The sequence below is a fragment of the Amblyomma maculatum genome, chromosome 7, assembly GCF_055883805.1.
Source record: "Amblyomma maculatum isolate TAMU_Amacu chromosome 7, ASM5588380v1, whole genome shotgun sequence".
NCBI lineage: Eukaryota > Metazoa > Arthropoda > Arachnida > Ixodida > Ixodidae > Amblyomma > Amblyomma maculatum.
The window spans coordinates 122,208,701-122,227,668 of NC_139350.1; the positions used below are offsets into that span (position 1 = coordinate 122,208,701).

The 18,968-nt window shown below is 42.6% G+C and overlaps 1 long non-coding RNA gene across 1 annotated transcript; it reads left to right on the forward strand.

Annotated features, from left to right (window-relative positions):
- Positions 1–7,360: 7,360 nt before the first annotated feature.
- LOC146184590 (uncharacterized) lies at positions 7,361–10,802 on the forward strand. Its single transcript, XR_014708895.1, has 4 exons — positions 7,361–7,418; positions 8,054–8,213; positions 9,572–9,701; positions 10,724–10,802. It is a non-coding gene; the product is annotated as an uncharacterized LOC146184590 (long non-coding RNA).
- Positions 10,803–18,968: the final 8,166 nt, after the last annotated feature.

Sequence of the window (18,968 nt, forward strand, 5' to 3'; positions counted from 1 at the left end):
CGGCGGCGGATGTAGCGGGCTTTTGCTCTTGCTTTTTTAAACTTGGCGAAATTGTCCTGTGTTGGGTATCTGCGAAAAATTCCCCATGCTTTGTTTTGTTCTTGTTTTGCTTGTTTACATTCTTTTGAATACCAGGTTTTGTGATTTTGTTTCACCACTCCTGAGGACTGAGGAATTGCTATATGTGCTGCAGTAAGAATACAATTTGTGTAAGCATCATTTAGTTCATCTGTATTATATTTATCTGGAGTAATTTTTTTCTAGGCTGGCCTTCTCTCGGGACAGTGCCCAATCGGCTAAATGCAGCTTCCAGCGTCGCGGCTTGGATGGGATGATTTGTGGTGAAGATGTTAAGCTGATTAGTATAGGTAAGTGATCACTTCCGTATGGATTATCTAAAACATCCCATTTAAAATCTGTAAAAATTGATGGTGAGCTGAGGGATAAATTAATAAAACTCATTTTTCCTGAACTAGATGAACAGTAGGTTGGTTTCCCGGTGTTAAGGAGACAGATATTGTTACATAGTATACAATCCTCGATGATTTCGCCTCTCGTATCTGTTTTCCTACTGCCCCAAAGCATGGCTTGTGCATTAAAATCTCCTACTATTAAAAATGGCCAAAGGATGGAATGTGCATTAAAATCTCCTACTATTAAAAATGGCTCTGGAAGCTGCTTTAAAAGATCGTCTAATTCATAACTACTAAATTTAAGGTGTGGCTCTAAGTATATGCATCGTACAGTTATAGTTTTAAAAGCCTGGAAGGTTACCGCTATAGCTTCAAAGTTAGTTTTAAGTTTGTGTTCTCGGACTGCTACTCCATTTTTTACTATGATGGCAACGCCACCTGAGAGCCTGAGAGCTTGCTCTCGGTCGCGACGGAAGACTGCATAGTTTTTGAGTATGTTCTGTTTGGGACCTAAATTTGTCTCTTGCAAACACAAGGCTAGGGGTGAGTGAGTGGCCAATAAGTGTTTTATGTCATTCATATTAGTTAAAAGTCCTCTGCAATTCCATTGCAAAAAAAGCCGTTTTGTATTAAATGAGTAGAGAAATCTAAGTTTTGTTTTCAGGCCCTCTGATTCGGGGCTTTTCTCGTTTTTGTCGATCCAAGGAGCTGCGCCGCCCGTCTGACGTCGACGGCACAGGACTGCCTTGGCTTGCGTCCATCGCGTCTTCTGACACGCTGGACGCCCGTGCGGACCGCACAGGTGCGTTTGTATTTCCCCTCACCGCGTGGTGAGAGGCCTTGAGGCCAAACCCTGCATTGTGTTAGTTAAAAATTCCAGTACAACAGTCAGTCAATTTCTGCAGGATTGAACCACCATCACTTTTTCGTTTTATATCGTGACGTGCCAAGCACAGGAAACCATGTTTTCGATAAAAAGCATTTGAAGGCTGACATAAACGTGGTCGACCTCTACATTGAGCCTGATCTTGGCAAAGTAATGGCAAAGTAAGAACACTGCCATGCTGCCATGTGTGGGAAAGCTGTCATGATAGACTCCTTAAGCTACCGGATAAGGCAACCGAGGATTCAACTGCTAACACAAGAGCAGAACTCCATCTAAAAGCAAAATTCTTCCTGTACTTGTCTGTTGAGTTTGGAAGCAAACTTCTTCAAGATTGTCATTTTACGGAACTGAGGCTCACGCCTCTGTTCTGCATGTAGAAAAGAACAATGGCAGTGGCGGCAACGGACGGCCAGTTGCCCAACCTAGCCAGTGTTCCTAGTACTGCGTGGTGCTCCAGAAGAGTGACGTTTCATGCGACATCCAATTTTTTATGTAGATTTCGACACAGGGCAGCGGTATCCGCTAAACGACGCTGCTGTCGCACGGGACAATCCTGCCTATATACCTGCTTGATGCTGCACTCCTTCTTGTGCTTTCCCTGCACCATATTGCCCACGCCAGCCAGTTTTTGGGTGCAGTAGAGGTTACCAGGCCGTCACTCTTCTGAGCCACGAAGTGGGGGAAGATTTGATGGTAATATAGAATGGGAACAGGGCTAGCACCTTGTGCTTCTTCACTGCGGCGGGAAAGGGCCTCTAAAACAGACGTGATCACCTGACAAGGAAACCTTGCGCTGATTAGTGTTTGCAGCCAGGCAGCCACGCTGCCTGTCATTTCATGTAGGTAGGTTTTTTTTACCAAAAGCGGCATGCAGGCTGTTTTTAGCAATACCCTTCTTATGAAGCTTGGAATGAGCTGACTGCTGGTTAAAAATTCCTTCTTTTTTAGCTAGGCTGATACCTCCAGCACGGTTGGATTTTGCGGACAGCAACAGATATATCTATATGATGTACCCCCATGCGTGAGTTTGTCATAACATACGGAATTACGATCCTGGGTAATTACGATGCATGAAACTTATTCTGATTATACAAAATGGATACTATACATCAAATAGGGAATATTAAAGAACCTTATTACTCCAGCAGAGGACTTCACCTTCTCACTCACGCAGGCGAGAGGACCCACAAGTGCAATCTTTGTCTAAAGGCATTTATAAAGAAGCCCCTCTTGGCTCGTCATGTGCAAAGCCACAAACGAGAAAAGTCATATGATTGTCAATTTTGCTCTCTGGCATTTACTCGCATTTATAACCTGAAATCCCATGAAAAGAAAGTTCATATGTCACCAAGTGTTCCATCAAGTGACAGCATGTTATGGTAACATTTTGGTGAGAGTGCGGGTTGCCTGAGTCTTGGAAAAGTGCTACATGTTCTTTTTTACTGCAGGAACTTCCCCAAACCCGCGTTCATATTTTGTGCACTTAAACGCCTTCCTGCTCGACCGTAACTGTGATATATTTTTGTGTTCAAGTGAAAATGCTGGTATAGTATTCAAAGACTACAGCGTTAGCACATGTAACAGCTTACATCCAACTTCGTGAACTCTGCAGCCGTATTTGTAAACTCGAAGTGCATAGTGCTTTATATATATGTAGAGATGCCTTCTTGGACATGCTGGAAGTACAATTTGTCGGCCGCATTACGGGCGTTTGCTGCGCGAGGCGGACTTATTGTTGTCCGATGGCGGAACGAATCACTGCCCATCGGCGACTATTTGGGACCTATGACTCCTTTCCCAGGCATTTCACCCCAAAGAGCCGACCACCAGGCAGGGGGAAAGCATGTTCCAATTGAAAACCGGTGGGCGCCCGGCGGCACCAGGGACCGAACCTGGTACCTCCTGATTGCGGGTCGGATTGCAAGGCCACCAATTTGTGAGTGAGAGCGAAGCCGATCACACTCTTCCGGTTGCTTTCCTACGGCGCCTCCCGCTGAAGCAGACGGCGTGGTCTTGCGATACCTGCATCATCCATCAGACTGCAGCATTTCGTTAATGCGTTGTCATTATTTTAGCGGCGTAGACTAATGCTGACGTCCTGCTATACACCATGCCCTACATACAACATTTAGAGAGCTTGCAGCGATGCGATCTTACGTGCTACCGGGAAATTGTTGCAAGGTGGACCAGCAACCAGTGGATTTTAAGCAAGGTAAGAATATAGTGCAGTCTTGAACAAGCGTGTCCATAGTACCCGAATAATGCTTGGCAGTGCGAAGAAAACTATATCTTACAAGAGCACTACACTGTAAAAAAAAAAACGTAATTTTACGCAGACAACCTCCTTAAAAGAACGTCAAACGGTACTGTTTTCCTCAATACGTATTGAACATCCGAGAATTGGCGCACGGATGAAGGAGAATGTCCTTATAAGCATTTCAGACACTTCCGTTTTACTCAATAAGTATTGAACATCCTTGAATCGAATTTCATGCGCTTCCGTTTGATTCAATACGTATTGAAAATCCGTGAACCGGGCATGGATGAAGGAGGAGTTCACGCCACTGCGACGCCCGCATGCCCAAGTATGGAAGATCCCCAAGCATGCACACTGTACATGCTCCCACGCCTTCCCACCGGGCTGGGCTTCTCGAACCACCTGCACAAAAGCAACATTCCAAAGCCGCGCATCGTTTCTCCTCTGGCCGGATGCTGCCGCTGTCAAGCATAGTATACACGGCAGCATCACCTAACGCGCAAAGCAATGCGCTCTCGGCCGGTGATCGGAGAAGCGCTTTCATCGCGGCCGCGGCGGCGGTGTTGCAATGGAGTCAAAATACAGGTGCGCCTGTCTGCTATGCGGTCTCAGTGTAAGTTGAGATCGAAACCTCCGCTGGCGTACTTTTTTTTTTTCATTCTTTCGTTCACCTCTTCCCTCCCGGCGCTGCGCCCACCGACAAGTGAGAGGTACTGTAAATAGACCTTGGGTACTGCGCCATTTACTCTAAACACAAATAGAAAACTGCTCTAGAAGTCGGCGTTCCCAGGCTCTTCGGTTGTCGCCGTGTTGGCCGATTCGATGTAAGCCATTTTTTTTTTTTTAATCACGCCTTGTACGTGTCATCTCCCAGCGGAAAACAACGTTCTCACGCCTTCGCGCTTACTCCGCACCGTCTGCTGCATAAAGCCGCCCGCGCCGACGACTGCTTCGTCCCCTCGTCGCTAGGGCAATGACGCATGCGCCGTAGCGGTTGCGCACTGCATTCTTGCGCCTTTTTCAAGTGAGCACAGGGCGTGGACGTGTGGAGCTGAACGTCTGAACTGCGATACTGCATTGCAACTTTTTATCTTTGACGACCCAGCCATCTTGTGCGCTTGCGAATACATCTGGATCACCGACGAGCAAAAAAAGACAACGTGTTCGCCTAACAGTTGAGAACAATCTTACAATTGTCTTTGAGGTGCAACTCGTGACTGGCTTCATACGGGTGTCTAAGAGCAGTGCTGCGCGCTTCGCAAAGGCGCCATTCAGGCAGTGCAAACGTTTTATTCAGTGAACAATTTCGATACAGGGCGCGCTCTCTTTACAAACTTGTTTATTTGCATTGCTCATATGATTTTCGTTTCTCCGCATGATGAGTCCAGACAGAGGAACTACTCGGACCGTATCGAAACTATTTTATAGCACTGTCCGACTAAACGAACGTCCGGTGTTGAGCGGTACTTAAGCAGCACACAGCAGCACCTTGGCTTGTATTTTGGTCAGCTGCGGCGATCAGATTTAAGGAGGCATAAACCACTTGTCAATCGCGAACTAATTCGCTCGTTTGTACCGTGGAAATTTGTTTTCAACTGGAGCTGTTCGACCGCAGTATGCAATATTAATGCGATAGCGTTAAAGTTGCCGATTAGCAGAAAATCCGGCTAATTGTCAGCGAAAAATAACGGGCGTGGCTTTGGCAGGCGACAAGACATGGTGCTGATTGTTCATAGGGTTGTGCGCGGGGTGGTCTTCGTATGACAGCTTGTTTGTAAATTATATGACAACTTATTTTTTATTATAGCGTTATTACCGGATGGTGCTGAAAGATGAACAGATGCCCGAGATATGCGCAGAGCTTTTCTACATGGCTGGCCTACTTTGAACATTTTTCTTATCATAGTAGTGTACTCGGTGGAGCCTTATGTACAATCAGTCCGTGCGGTGCTACGTTCAAGAACTACCGAACCTTCAGAAGCCATGTCTTCAGGCACCACAGAAACCATGCTGAAACAGGAAACATTGCCTTCCTGTGTATTGTGCCATCCTGCGGGAGATACGAGTCATTACGGATGAAGCTTGTGTCACATATTGTGGACCATTCATTTCAAATAGAGAACAGAGTAGAAAATTAGCATCGTGAAACACAGGCACTGCAGCATACAAAAAAAACAAGTTAAGAAAAGTAAAAGCAGCAGCTATGGCTGTCAGAACTGGCAGCCTGTTAAAAAGCCAATTGCCGAAAATGACTATGAAAAAATAGATTTTTTGAAAAAGGAAGGAAGGAAAACATTCAGAGATATAGACGAGCCGCTTGCAATGGCGTGCATGAAAGAAACATATTTTTACCAACGGGTGTTCATCAACTCGGCTAACCCTGTGCATACCACAGCCCAAGTGAAAGAAGAATGGCCATTGTTATTTCACAGACCATTCTTCTACAGTCACGCACATAACTTTCTTGGGAAAGATGTTCAGGTGAGATAAAAAGAATGGCTGCAGTGTACAAGTTGGAGTTGTGCATATTCAGTTCTGCTGACTGATATGTGAGGAAACCAAGCTATGCTGTGAAAGATATTGCTTTTGCGAATGAAAAATTTGAGCATTACAAGCACAGACCTTGTGCAGAGCAGCGAAAGTTGTGGAAATCCTAGGGTGGTGAAGATCTGCAGCTAAATTTAATCAGTACGATGTAAATGGGCATCATTTTATGCGAACTTTTAAATGTTTATTTTTTTTTCCCCGATAATTTGTTTCTTTGGTTTAGGACTGCCAGACCCGCATCACATTCAATGGGGATACTGTGATAGCCGTAGAAAATTGGTAGCATACTGCAGTGTTTCTTGCTGCAAATTTAAATTTCTGCATACATGTCAAAGCAAACATTTGTCTTTTGCCATTGAAGCCTACCAATAATCTTTGCTTGCCAAAGATGAAAAAAAAATGTTTTAATTTATTCCAGGCCAGATTTCAGGACAGTATTGCAATATGCGCTCCACTCCTTGTGAAGTACCTTGACAGTGCACCTTCAAAGGAAATCATGTACCTGCTTGCAGAGCGGCCGCTCGAAGAAACAAAAAGCAACATCAGAGCTGAGGCAGATGTGGTAATGCATCTCCTTGCCGCATACTTCAAGGACGACCCTCGTGCTCTCTACCGTATCTTTGAAGTGAGTTATAAACCCCACTGTACTTCAGTAGTGAATCCTGAGCAATCCATTTTGGAGATTGTAAAATAATGTGAAACTATTGTGGTGTCAGGTATAACCTAACAGCCTTCATGGCCTTATTCATTGAAACTTGGAACTATATGAAAGAAAGAAGAAAGAACTATAATTATTAGAAGCCTTGATTATTGCAGTTTGACTTCCCTTACGTCTTTTCAGTATGCTTGTTAGGTTCGGTAGCTACCATATGCTGGCACCACTCTTTTCTACTAGCAAGATTGATGCTTATGGCTATACGGAATAGGAGCGTGGAACCCATCAAAGAAAGGAAACTTCTTAGTAGTAAAAAGAAAAGGTACACCTGTCACCGCCGTTTTATTTTTGTTGAAATGCTTAGCATCTGTAGCATGGAATAGAGAGCTGCACCATTGAAGTTAAATCTGCAGGTGACTGTCGGAATATCCGCAGCTGTATTGTTTGCCGCGTATATGTTCCTAGAAACCAAAGGATTCGGTGCATCGGCTGAGTAAAGAAACATGGCTATAAAGTTAGTTATCACTGTTTTGGAGCACTATAAGCTGTTCTTGTTCGTTACCAGATGAATTTGATTTTACTCCCGCCTCTTATCAGGAAGGCACGAGCATTCATCCAGGATCTCCGATTTGCCGTCCACGCCAGTTATATTTGTACTCGGTAAGCTTGATGATGGTATTTATTATCATGTTTTGTACATATGGATGCGGCAGCAGATTGTGTGGTTGGACTAATTGTAGTGAACCATGCCCTTTCCTGGATTGCTTAGCTCTTCACTCACAAAACGGCTAACTAACCAAATTAAATTACGGTTTAAATTTTGGGAAGCTGTCTTCATAGGTTACGAGATATTGTCATATATCTAACCAATGAGTATGGGTATATGTTCTTGTAAACTGTAGATATGCGAGCATTATACAAGATCACTATGTGTTCCTATTTCAGTCAAAATGACCATTTGAAGGCATAGACTTCCGAAAAAGAATGGGACAAAGTTGCCACTTCGAGTATTCAAATAATGATTATTATACAATTTTGCGCGACAGGCACATCTTTCTTTTTTTTGTTACTAGCATTTTTTAGCATTTTCTATGGCTTACAATACTGAAGTCAATATTTATGTTATTAAAAATTAACCAAAAAATTGTCTTCATTTTTTTTTTTTGCAAATTACCTGCTCCTTTCATATTGACAGCACCAGTGCGTATGATGCTTTCACTTTTTAGGCTACTTTAAATAAAGCACTGGCTCTGTGTTGCATTAGAAGCAAAACAAAAATGTTTATTCTATTTCAGGTACCATATATGGAAAGCAGTGCGTGTTTTGTGAACAGGAGGCTGTATTTATAGAGCCAGCATCATTCAATGAGGTAGCTTGCCTGCTTTTCGAGCTGTAATAAGTCCTGAATCTTGAGTATGCAGAGCCAGCGGCAACGACGCTGGAATTTATCCAGAGGTGAGGCTCTTATCGTTTTTTTTTTTTTTTTTTTTTGCTGTATCGTATATATGGGATGAATGTCATTTCTCCATTTAACACTTGATTCTTCGTTTATTGTACTTGTTGAGGCGAAGCATTTCAGCATAGTGCCTTTAAAGGACCATTTGAAAATATCTTTCCTCCTGTCCTTACTTTTCTTGTTGTTTTTAGAACTGATTTATAATTATGTGCTGTATATACTAATGCATGTAACGCTACTTTTCTAGTCTTGTTTCCAGTACTCAACTTTTTCATTAAGAAAATAGTGTTCCCTATCTTGTCAAATTCAGCAGTGGTGCAGGCAAGAAAACATAATTTCTGTGCACTTCTATGAGCTGGCTTACTACTATATAATATAGCTTGCCTGCTCTATTGTAAACCGGGTGCTGAGGCTCCTATGGACGAGTCCACCGAGGGTGAATGCAGACGGTGTACAAAGCGATAGGCTATGAATAATGCACGCACCAGTGATTTGACTCAGCTAACTTGCCACTTAGGACGCCCACCCTTATCGATCTATGAAAAGTGCATACTTCAGCAGTTCCGTCTTCACACAGCAGCCAAACTTTACTTGTACAAACACTCTTCCATGTCGCAGTGCCCTAGCTGTTCACATATATAAGCAGATATAGAACATTGCCTCACACAACGCCATACAGACTTCGTCTCCCACTTATTATTTGCCTCGAACCCCACCATGGCTCATTTTGCTTGCCTCGCGGGACTAGGCCGCACAACGTGCCCTTGTCACTTTCGTCAAGAGCCTTCTAAACACCTAGCCCAAGGGCTTTTTAATAGACACGTTACTGACATGCACCGATGTGATGGCCAGATCTGTTCCTTACTGTAAGAAAAATCTACGAAATATTTTTGCACATAATTTAAGCTCTATTAGTGTGCAACCTCTCGTAGCTCCAACAAGATATACACCTGTGACTTTGTGCGCGTTTGCAATTCCCTTTCGTTGGGGGTATTGCAGAATACGTGAATCTATGCCACAGTACATTACGATTTTATTTACTTATATCCAGAGATGTATAAATAACTAAAAGAATTTTTGCAGGTTGTTTAGCCACTATTTCACCTTTTTCTGCAGCCGAAGTTTTTGGAATAGTAAGCAATCAGCGATACACATCAGTGTTCGAGAATTGCATGAATGTTAAATAGTTGCACTGAAAACGTTTGTTCGCCTTTGAATATTCTAGCTGAACTACTTAGCCAACTATTCAGTGTTTCATACGGTTTATGAAATACTAAGCAACAAACATAACAAGCATGTTACAATGTATTCTTTGGTAAAACAAACATAACTAAAACAAGTCATTTCTGTTTTACAGGCAAATATTTTTCATCTGTCCCTTGTCAGGGAGCAAGTGGCGAGGCGGAAAGAAGTCACTCACCAGCGTCCATTCGACAGTTATGAAGTTGGCGCAGAAGCTTCGTTCCATCTCCTGATACACTAAGCATGTGTCAATTTTCTCATGGTTGTTCTTGACTGCATGCCTTCATGGCTCTCTTGATCTTTTTTGATGAATTCTTGCTACGTTAAAAACAACTGATGCCTCCTCATTTAAATATATATATATATATATATATATATATATATATATATATATATATATATATATATATATATATATATATATATATATATATATATATATATATATATATATGTCTTTAACCATGATCCTGGAAACAGTGTAATAATTGAAAATTCTGCGTTTCCGCATCACTTAAGCTTTTTTCCCATTTCATCTCGTGCATGACTTTCAACAAATATTTTACCTTTTTTACATAGAGAAAGTAAAAGGCATGGCAGATTTAGCATGTAGTAATACATTCGAAACATGTGCCACTTGGTTTCCAATATTGAGTACAGAAAAAAATGAACGTCCAGGGGTAACATTCAAATGCCAGCGTCCCATTTGTCGAAAGTTTGCTCATGGAAAAACTGAAACAGCTGACCTACCAAAAATGGTTCTGACTTCTGCAATAATTTTGCCCTTGTACAGTGGCACATTTAAGATCACTGATAGTCCCTCAGTTTTTTGTTTTTTTTTTGTTTTTTTAAGTTTAAACTCAAATCCTTTACCCTGTTACACAGGGTAACAAATCCTTTACCCGAAACTAACATTTGCATGTTAGTTTCTACAATATATCCATATTTTTCATAATTTATTTTATTTCTTTTGTCGAATTCTAGAAACTCAGGTGTTAATCTTATCACTGCCTTAGAAGTGCTGAAAACAACATTTTGCGTCTTTTCGTTAAAGGTGAAAAGCAAGGCGCCCGTGTGTTGTGCTATGTCAGTGCACGTTAAAGAACCCCAGGTGGCATAAATTTCCGGAGTCCCCCACTACGGCGGCTCTCGTAGCCTGAGTCGCTTTGGGACGTTAAACTCCACAAACCAAACCAATTCTCCATCTATTTCCAGTGCCTAGAATCTAATGGTTCTGACAAACTATCTGTTTTTTTGTGCTTTTCAGAGGATCTCAGACAGAATGGCAGATTACAAAAGAGGATGCATGCCCCGAAGGCAGTTTAATGTACGAAGGGAAATAAGCCGCATGTACGTGTTCTATTGAATGGGTGTTAAATATATTTGCATACAAAGTCCTACACAATTTGCATGCGTGCATGTTTCTTCACTAGATAAATCGCAAAATTCACATGTGGTCACCGACGCTACTCTCACTTCAACTGCATGCTGAAAGAACACCAACATTCTTCCTAAAAAGAAATCAACAATCATATCCCATCGTACCAGCCGATGCTGCACTGTCGGTAAAAGAACAGATTTCATTTTTTGTTGATTGTGCGCGTGACTCAGAAAGCAGACAGCTTCATAATTGCAAAAGAAGGTCTGTGTAACAGGTTGCTTAACGTAATTAGAAAAAGGAAAATTCGGTCATGCAGAAATGGACTTGATGCTGTATTCAGAAGGCATATATTCTGTAAAGCAGAAATGAACTAAATGCTGTATTCAGAAAACAGAAATCCTATAATGCAAAAATGGACTTGATGCTGTATTCAGAAAACAGAAATTCTGTAAAGCAGAAATAAACTCAATGCTGTATTCAGAAAACAGAAACCCTATAATGGAAATTTGGACGATGCTGTATTGAGAAAACAGAAATTCTGTTAAGCAGAAATGAACTCAATGCTGTATTTAGAAAACGGAAACCTTATAATGCAGAAATAAACATTATGCTGTAATCAGGAAACAGAGATTCTGTAACCAATTAACAGAGTCCGTTTTACGGTTTTACGTTATATTAGGAACGTCCGTTATATGAAATACGGAAACAGCTCGGCAATAAATTACCTCCATGTTTCTACGTAAATCGGCGAAATTTTTTTTTACAGTGTAGCTTTAAAAATATTTGCTCTTCAACCGGCAGTTCACCGCTTCAGCGCTCTGTACAAACGTGTCGGTGTCAAAGTGTCCACCCGTACATCGACCGAAGCGTCGAACGCATCGACATGATGCGTTCAATACGAGTGCCTTATTGGGTCTTGCTGCCTGCTTGCCTTGCAGCTGACAATCGAAAACACTGAAAGCACCTAGAATAACACATAGAACAGAGCGACGCACAAATATTGCTAACTTCAATGAATATCAAAATTAAGCAGTTAATCTTTCTTATTCTAGATTACTGTGTACCTTTCTGCACGCTTCGTAATTACGGCATACAATATTAAATTAGCTTTTATTTTTTTTTTTTTCAGATGTATCAAGCAATGACCGGAGAATACCCTCGATGGAAACACGATCTGATGACTGATGGAGCTGAATTGTGAAGACACAGTTTACAGACGAAGACTAGAAAGAAATTTCCAGAATGACACATGCATCATTTATCCAGTTTTGTAGCCCTTGTGCCTCCTTATATGTCACGCGAAGCGGAGTGTGTGCAGGTGCCGGTACCAATCGAAAAGAGAGGGGCCATCTATCCTTTTTAAACTAGCAAGTTGCTGCAAATACAGGGTAGACTGGCTAATCAGTTTGGTGTACACAAGAATATATAAATATATATATATATATGTGTGCTCTGTGCTGTGCGCTGATGAAACATTACATAGAGAAATTGATAATGTTGGACGTAAATGTCACTTGCACACATATTTGGAGCTATTGACTGTAGCCACACACCTACTGTAGCGTGCAAGCACGGGTATCGGGATTTCGTCAACAGAAAAATGTGGCTCCGTGTAATATACAAGGCATAGTGGATGATAAAGGCCGGTAAGTTTTATTCGTTCGAGTATCATTTTATAATTTTTGAAACGCATTTCTTCCATGTATGCTGCTCATAACTTGCGATTGCGCCTTTTTCTTCGCAGAATTAATGTTTTGCGTGATTAAAATTCGGCAAACGTTTCAATTTTATCTCCCAAGATTTTGAAGCTCATAATGAAAACGTTATAATCACGAGTGTATTCAGTCTCCAAATTCGTGAACACTTACTATGCAGATTCAGAAGTATCACATGCAATGTGCCTGGAAGTGAGCATGACGCAACAGTCCTCGGGATACCGAATGTCTACAGAGGAACCGATGAGCTACTGCTGAAAGGAGAGAAAGTTTTCCATGGACGTGCAATCCTTTTTTGCTTGTTGGTGATCCCGCTTATGCGGAAGTTCCGTGGTTATTGAAAGGTTACACATCTTCACATCAAAGGCCCACAAAGGAACAGCAGTCCTTTAAGGTCTACCACAGCTCCGGCCGCAACGTGGTTCAGCATGCGTTTCGGAAACTTAAGGGACGATGGAATGTGGTGCTTAAACCTCCTGACATCAACTAGTAGTTGCAGCAGTATGTATCATATACAATGTTTGTGAGGAGAAGACAGAGACGGTTCCAAACGTGTGGTTCGCAGATGTCAGAGACTGGGAATGGAAGTATAATGCCCTATCGGATGCACTATGATCGATTGATTACAGAAAATTTTCCTTCAAATCGCTCGCGGATGTCTTACTCATACGCTTACTGTCATGTCCGCCTCATGCAGAGGTGAGAGCAAAAGCAGGATGTCTATAGCGGTGGATTTCAGGTACTCTTGGAGGCTGTTGTACGCGGTGCAGCATTTGATTCATACATGATTCGTGAATATTTTTATTTAAAGAATATTTTGCCCTTGCGTGTTTACCGCAAAATGTTGCGCACTGACAGAGAGATACTAGGGAGTTATAGAATAGGGTGAACCCTATCGGTTAGGGGGATAGGGTAATAGCGGGGCGCGAGTGTGCATGCGCAGAACCCAAGCACGCCTTGGGTTTTTGGGTCAGCGGACGACGGCGACCTTAGGGAGTTTTAGAATAGGGGGACCCAAGGCTTGGGGCCCCCAAGGAAATAGCGTGCGGCGGCGCAACGTGCTAGCCGAGCGGCGAGTTTTAGAATAGGGGTTTTCTCGACGCAGCGGAGCCGGGCTTGCGTTCGTCGATTGCAGCGCCACAACGGTAAACCAAGAAAAAGCATTTAAATATATGAGAGCCAACAACGCTATTTTGTTAATCAAAAAGTGCTACTATTGCACAAAACTATATTAAAACTACCAGTTATACAAACTGTTTTTGTCATACAAGAAGAAATCGGCCAATTGTCAATCCAGGCCGAGGCCGGGAAAACTCATTTGAACCTTCCGCGCTTTCCGCCGTCTGGTCCCCATGGCAACCGAACGAGGCGAACTCGCTAGGCCTAGCAGCTCGGTAAATCCGGAAGCAATCAGAAAATATAGGGCGTTTTATTGCTAAAATTTTGTGGTGCGGGCATCATGAGACATAGCATAAGCTTCGTTGGCCTTTCGTTTGCCATGAACGCGCGACACCATGGAGCGGTGACGACGAATGCATGTGCCGAGGCGAGCGGCCGCCGCTTGGTCGGTCGCCGCCATGTTGCCGTAACCCAAGCGACCCCACGGTGGCTTGGGGCGAACGCTATTTCCGAAAACTAGGGGCCGCCCCTAGCGTTAACCCAAGACCCCAAGCGCGCCTTACGTTCTGCGCATGCGCATTTCGACGCCCCAAACTCCTTGGGGGCCCCAAAGCTTGGGGCCCCCTATTCTAAAACTCTCTCTTATCTCGGCGAAATAGCGTGGACCCTATCGCCGGATAGGGTCGGGCAACATGGCGGTGTCCGTCGAAGCGGAGACTGATAGACAGCCGTACTAAAAGCCAGTATTCCATAATTCGAACTTCAAGCAAAAAAATAGCTGTTTTGTTATCTATGCCTTTTGCATTTTTGAATCTTGAGTGAATTGCAGTATAGTTGGCAGTGCTAAACAGTTCTGAATTCAGGTTACACATAGCACTTCTAACGTTTATTGAAAAACAAAAGTAACATTTTGCTGCATCTTGTACATTACAATGCTTTAATACATCTTCAAAGAGCACAGGCCACATCAACATCACATTGTGTGGTATATAAGCGAATCATCTTGCCAGATGAAAAATTGTAATACTGACAGCTCAATAGGGAAACGTTGCTAAGTCTGTATACAACCATGTTTTAGGGGACTCGTCTGATGAGCCATCAGCTGCAGAAGACTTGTTTAAGAACGTGTACTGTAACCAAGATTCGCGAGATGCGCCATCAACGAGGAACGACACAGCTGCCGATGGCTCATTGAGCTCCAGTTTCCAACTGCCTGCAGCTAGCTCTCGAGTAGCAAGCCCTGGCCAATGCAGCATAGGTGCTCAGCCTGAACCTCAAAGGCGAGGCAAGTTGACTACAGTATCTGCATCTGTATCTGATATCTGCATGGAACCACTACAGGGGATTGTTCAGTGTTAACACTGTGTGCAGAAGAAACCTTGCAAAGTACTGTTCTGGTGAGCCGCAAGGCGTTGAATTTTTTTAAGTGTCTGCGAGTCATCTCTTGTGTCGACAATTGAAGGGGAAATGTGGGGCTGTTTATTATGGAATTTAAAGGAGCCAAAAATCTAAGAGTTGAAAGCAAAGGTTGAGGATAATTTTTTTTTATGTTTTGTTGTTGGTATTGACAAGAATTAGTCTTATGATGATTTTAGGGGTAAAGAATATTAAGTATAAAGCTGTTTGGCCCTAAAATCATCACAAGACTAATTCCAGTCAATACAAAAAATCCCCAGCGTTTGCCTTTGGCTCAGACTCTTGGCTCCTTTAAAATCTTTTGTATGGGGGTTTTATGCAATGCAGGCTTATTTATGGTTTGGTATTATTATTGAGTTATATACCTTCGGCTTTAATACATTAGTGCAACTGAACATACAAGACTTCAGAAGACAAAGCTTCTTACGGCCAGAGGTGCATATAATGTCTTTGATTTGTCCCTTTCAACCGGGACGTTACTGTGACAGTGAGGTACTAATATTTTTCTGCCTCTAAAATTACATTGTTATTAATGCGGCACTCCAAACTTCAGTTGGTTAATTTTTTTACTGATGCTATAGTTAACCATTGATGAGGTAGTTAACCAATTCCCATTTGTCGTATCAATTTTCTAGCAGTTGTAGGTTAGCATTCAATACAAACCACCAACTGATTTGATTGAGTTAAAAACAATGCTGTCGTCACCAAACAGCTTAACACACACAGGCACTTCACAGCTTTTACAAGGTCATTTATGTAAATATTCAATGGTACTGCACCTAAAACCGAACCCTGAGTAAACCTGTAAGAAACGAGGATGGGCCCCATCATGTCGACAAACTGTTTACTTCAACCATCCAGTTTCATATATATGATGCAATCTAGTTAGTTATTTGGAACGGGGTGCCTATCATTTGTGTCATTATTTTATAGTCAACAGCATATCACCATTGCCGTGTACACTTTTCCTGTGACGGAAACGGCGTAACTTGTTGAAACGTGGGGGTGGAAAGGTACTCGTGCATGTTATACAATATGCATTTTGTGAATACAGTGACTGTTTGTGAATCTATCATTTTGCTTACTTCTTACTCTACTATTGCTATCCTCCTACATTCCTTATTTGCAATATGTTTGCTGTTGCAGTCAGCGACTAATTTATGAATACTACCCATCAACAGCATCAATGTCGTTACATCATTTTTACGTGCAGGTACAAAAAGCGACAGCCTTAAAACTTGGCCTTTTTTCAAAAAACGCTCCAGTTCGAGAAGGCCGCAAAAGAACAAGAGCGGACCATTGAAGAGAGGCGGTTGGCATTTGAACGCGATTGCCTAACTTTAGAGCGCGAAAAGCTGCTTCATCATGTAAGAGAATGGGAGGCAGCTTGCCAAGAGCGAGCTGAGGACAGAGAGATTCGTCTTCAAGAAGCTGCCATACAGCGGCGCCTTCGTGAAATAAACCTGCAAGACAGGGCCGAGGAAAGAAAGCTACGGTCCCAGGAAGCTGCAGAACGACGAAATCAAAGGGAAGTCGAGCTGCGGGAGCGTAGCGAAGAGCACCACATATTCACTGAGCAGCAGCAGGCGCTCATAAACCTTGTAGCCAAAATGGTGTCAAAAGAAGACAATTAAAATCTGCAAAGCGGTGATTAGTGCCATTTCAGTGCACTGTTTCGGAGTCTAACAGTGAAGCTCAGTTCTGTCTTGAGTAAACAGTTGCGAACACCCTTCATATTGATTTTCCACATCCACATCGTCAAAAAAAATTACTAGCTTGAACTCAATGTATTCACAAAAATCAGCGTGTGCTGCAGCCAAATGTAAACAGATGGCAACAAGAAACACTGACATAATAATAACTGACAGCAGGACTGAAAAGGGAAACAGACTGCCTTTGCAGGTGTTCACGCAGCCTGGCAAAGACCTCACAGAATTGCAGATTGTGTTTCATATGACATACAAATAGACACTCTCTGCACCTTAAACACAAGAATGACTCTTTAGTACTATGAGGGTTGTGTGCAAATTTCTGCAAACACTGGTCATACAGACATGTACCTATGTGCCTTTCACAAAATCATGTTTTGCACAACAAACTGCTTCCTTCCACATGCCATAATTGCTGTGTTCATCAGTGAAACATCAACACACATTAGCCATACACACAGTATTTGCGCAGCAGAAAAGATGACCAAAAAGAAAATCGGCAAACTCAGCTGCTTCTGCCGTTCAGGGCCTATGTTTGGGGATTCATAGTCATGTGGTGCGACTAAGTCATGGAAACAAAATGTTCATTTGGTATCCACCGATTCCATGTGCCAATATGTGTGAATGATTATGTGCGGACACGAGTTATTTTTGCTGAACACTTTAGTTCATACCCAAGATCCAAACAATTTGCTGTCCTGCACGGACCAACCATTAGGATCACATTAAGTACACATCCTAATGCATATTTCCTTAATCAATGCGAAAAACGCGTACTCATGCCTAGCTAACGTGGACACTGTAAATATGGAAGAATAAAATCAAGTTTTCGAGACGAAATAACCATTTTAATTAAGTTATATGCTCTTTTAGTATGGCGACCGTTCAAACAATGAACAGTGTGACTATGTACACCTCCCATAGGTATCCATGTGTTTTTGTTACATTAATAAGGACGGCAATGACGAAGAAATCGCGTATGAGGTAGACACCTCCCTTAGGTATCCATGTATTTTTGTTACATTATTAAGGACAGCAATGACGAAGAAATCACGTATGAGGTAGCCAGAAACTACTTTAATGAGTACGGCCTCTAAATCTGATCAAGCACATGAGAATCTGACAGTCCAGTGGATTGTGTTTGTTGTATCTGAAGTTCACAATGAATGGAGTTGCTCTATTTGAGCTAAAAAATACAGAATCGGACCACAGCAGCATTTTTTAAACGCTGTTGTGTATGCGGTTCCTTCAAAACACACATCAAGCCACTTCCTCAGCTCTGCAGCGTGCTCATATGAGCGTGCCTGAGACGTTACCTGCGGATGAGCTACCTCACACCCGCTATAATTTTCTATCGCTAAGCTGCAAGCACACAGCGACCAAGCTACTGAAGTACCTATAATTACAGAGGCGATAAACCCCACACACAAAGGCCTCGGAAAGGTTGTTCCTTGCCATCGGACATACCATGCTGAATACGCTGGTTCTGGTCCGATCATTGAAGTTGAGCAGCATTGGGCTCGGTCAGTTCTTGGGAGGGAGACCACCTGGAAACACGGAGTGCTAATTAATGGCACTCCTTTTGTGTGTTTTTTCTTTCATAGTTGCTTTTTCTTTTCTTTTTTAGGGGGGGGGGGGGGATTTTCATTGGCTTTAGGTCACTCGAGCAACCAGCTGATGTTATTTTACTGTCAATTAAAATTCTATCGGCCATGTATGTGCGCACGGAGAGAGGCCCGCACGCGTGGCAGAACTTAGCGATCGCATGGCTTCTCACTCACAATTTGACGCCTTGCGAAGCTTGCGCAGCGCATACATTTACATTTTGTATACATTTACTGCACAAATAACTGCATGGTCCCCTAGCAAACGATATTACCAGCTGCAAATTGGCGAATGCTAGGCAAGCTGACGTGAAACCAGTAAATGCCCGAAGGCCAACACACAGTAGACAGAACCTTTCTGGTGGTGGCAAGTGGCATTTACAGTGCTACAGTGCTCAAATGATGAAAATTCATCTAAATGCTAAATGACTTGCGACAAATTAAAAAAAGAAACTTCCCTAACAAGTTTGATTTTGAAAAGAATCTCAACACAGCCAACACAGCTGTCACGAAATCGGCGCACATTTTCATCAAGCCGGCACGGCGCGAGGCCCGCGCGGCGTCGCGT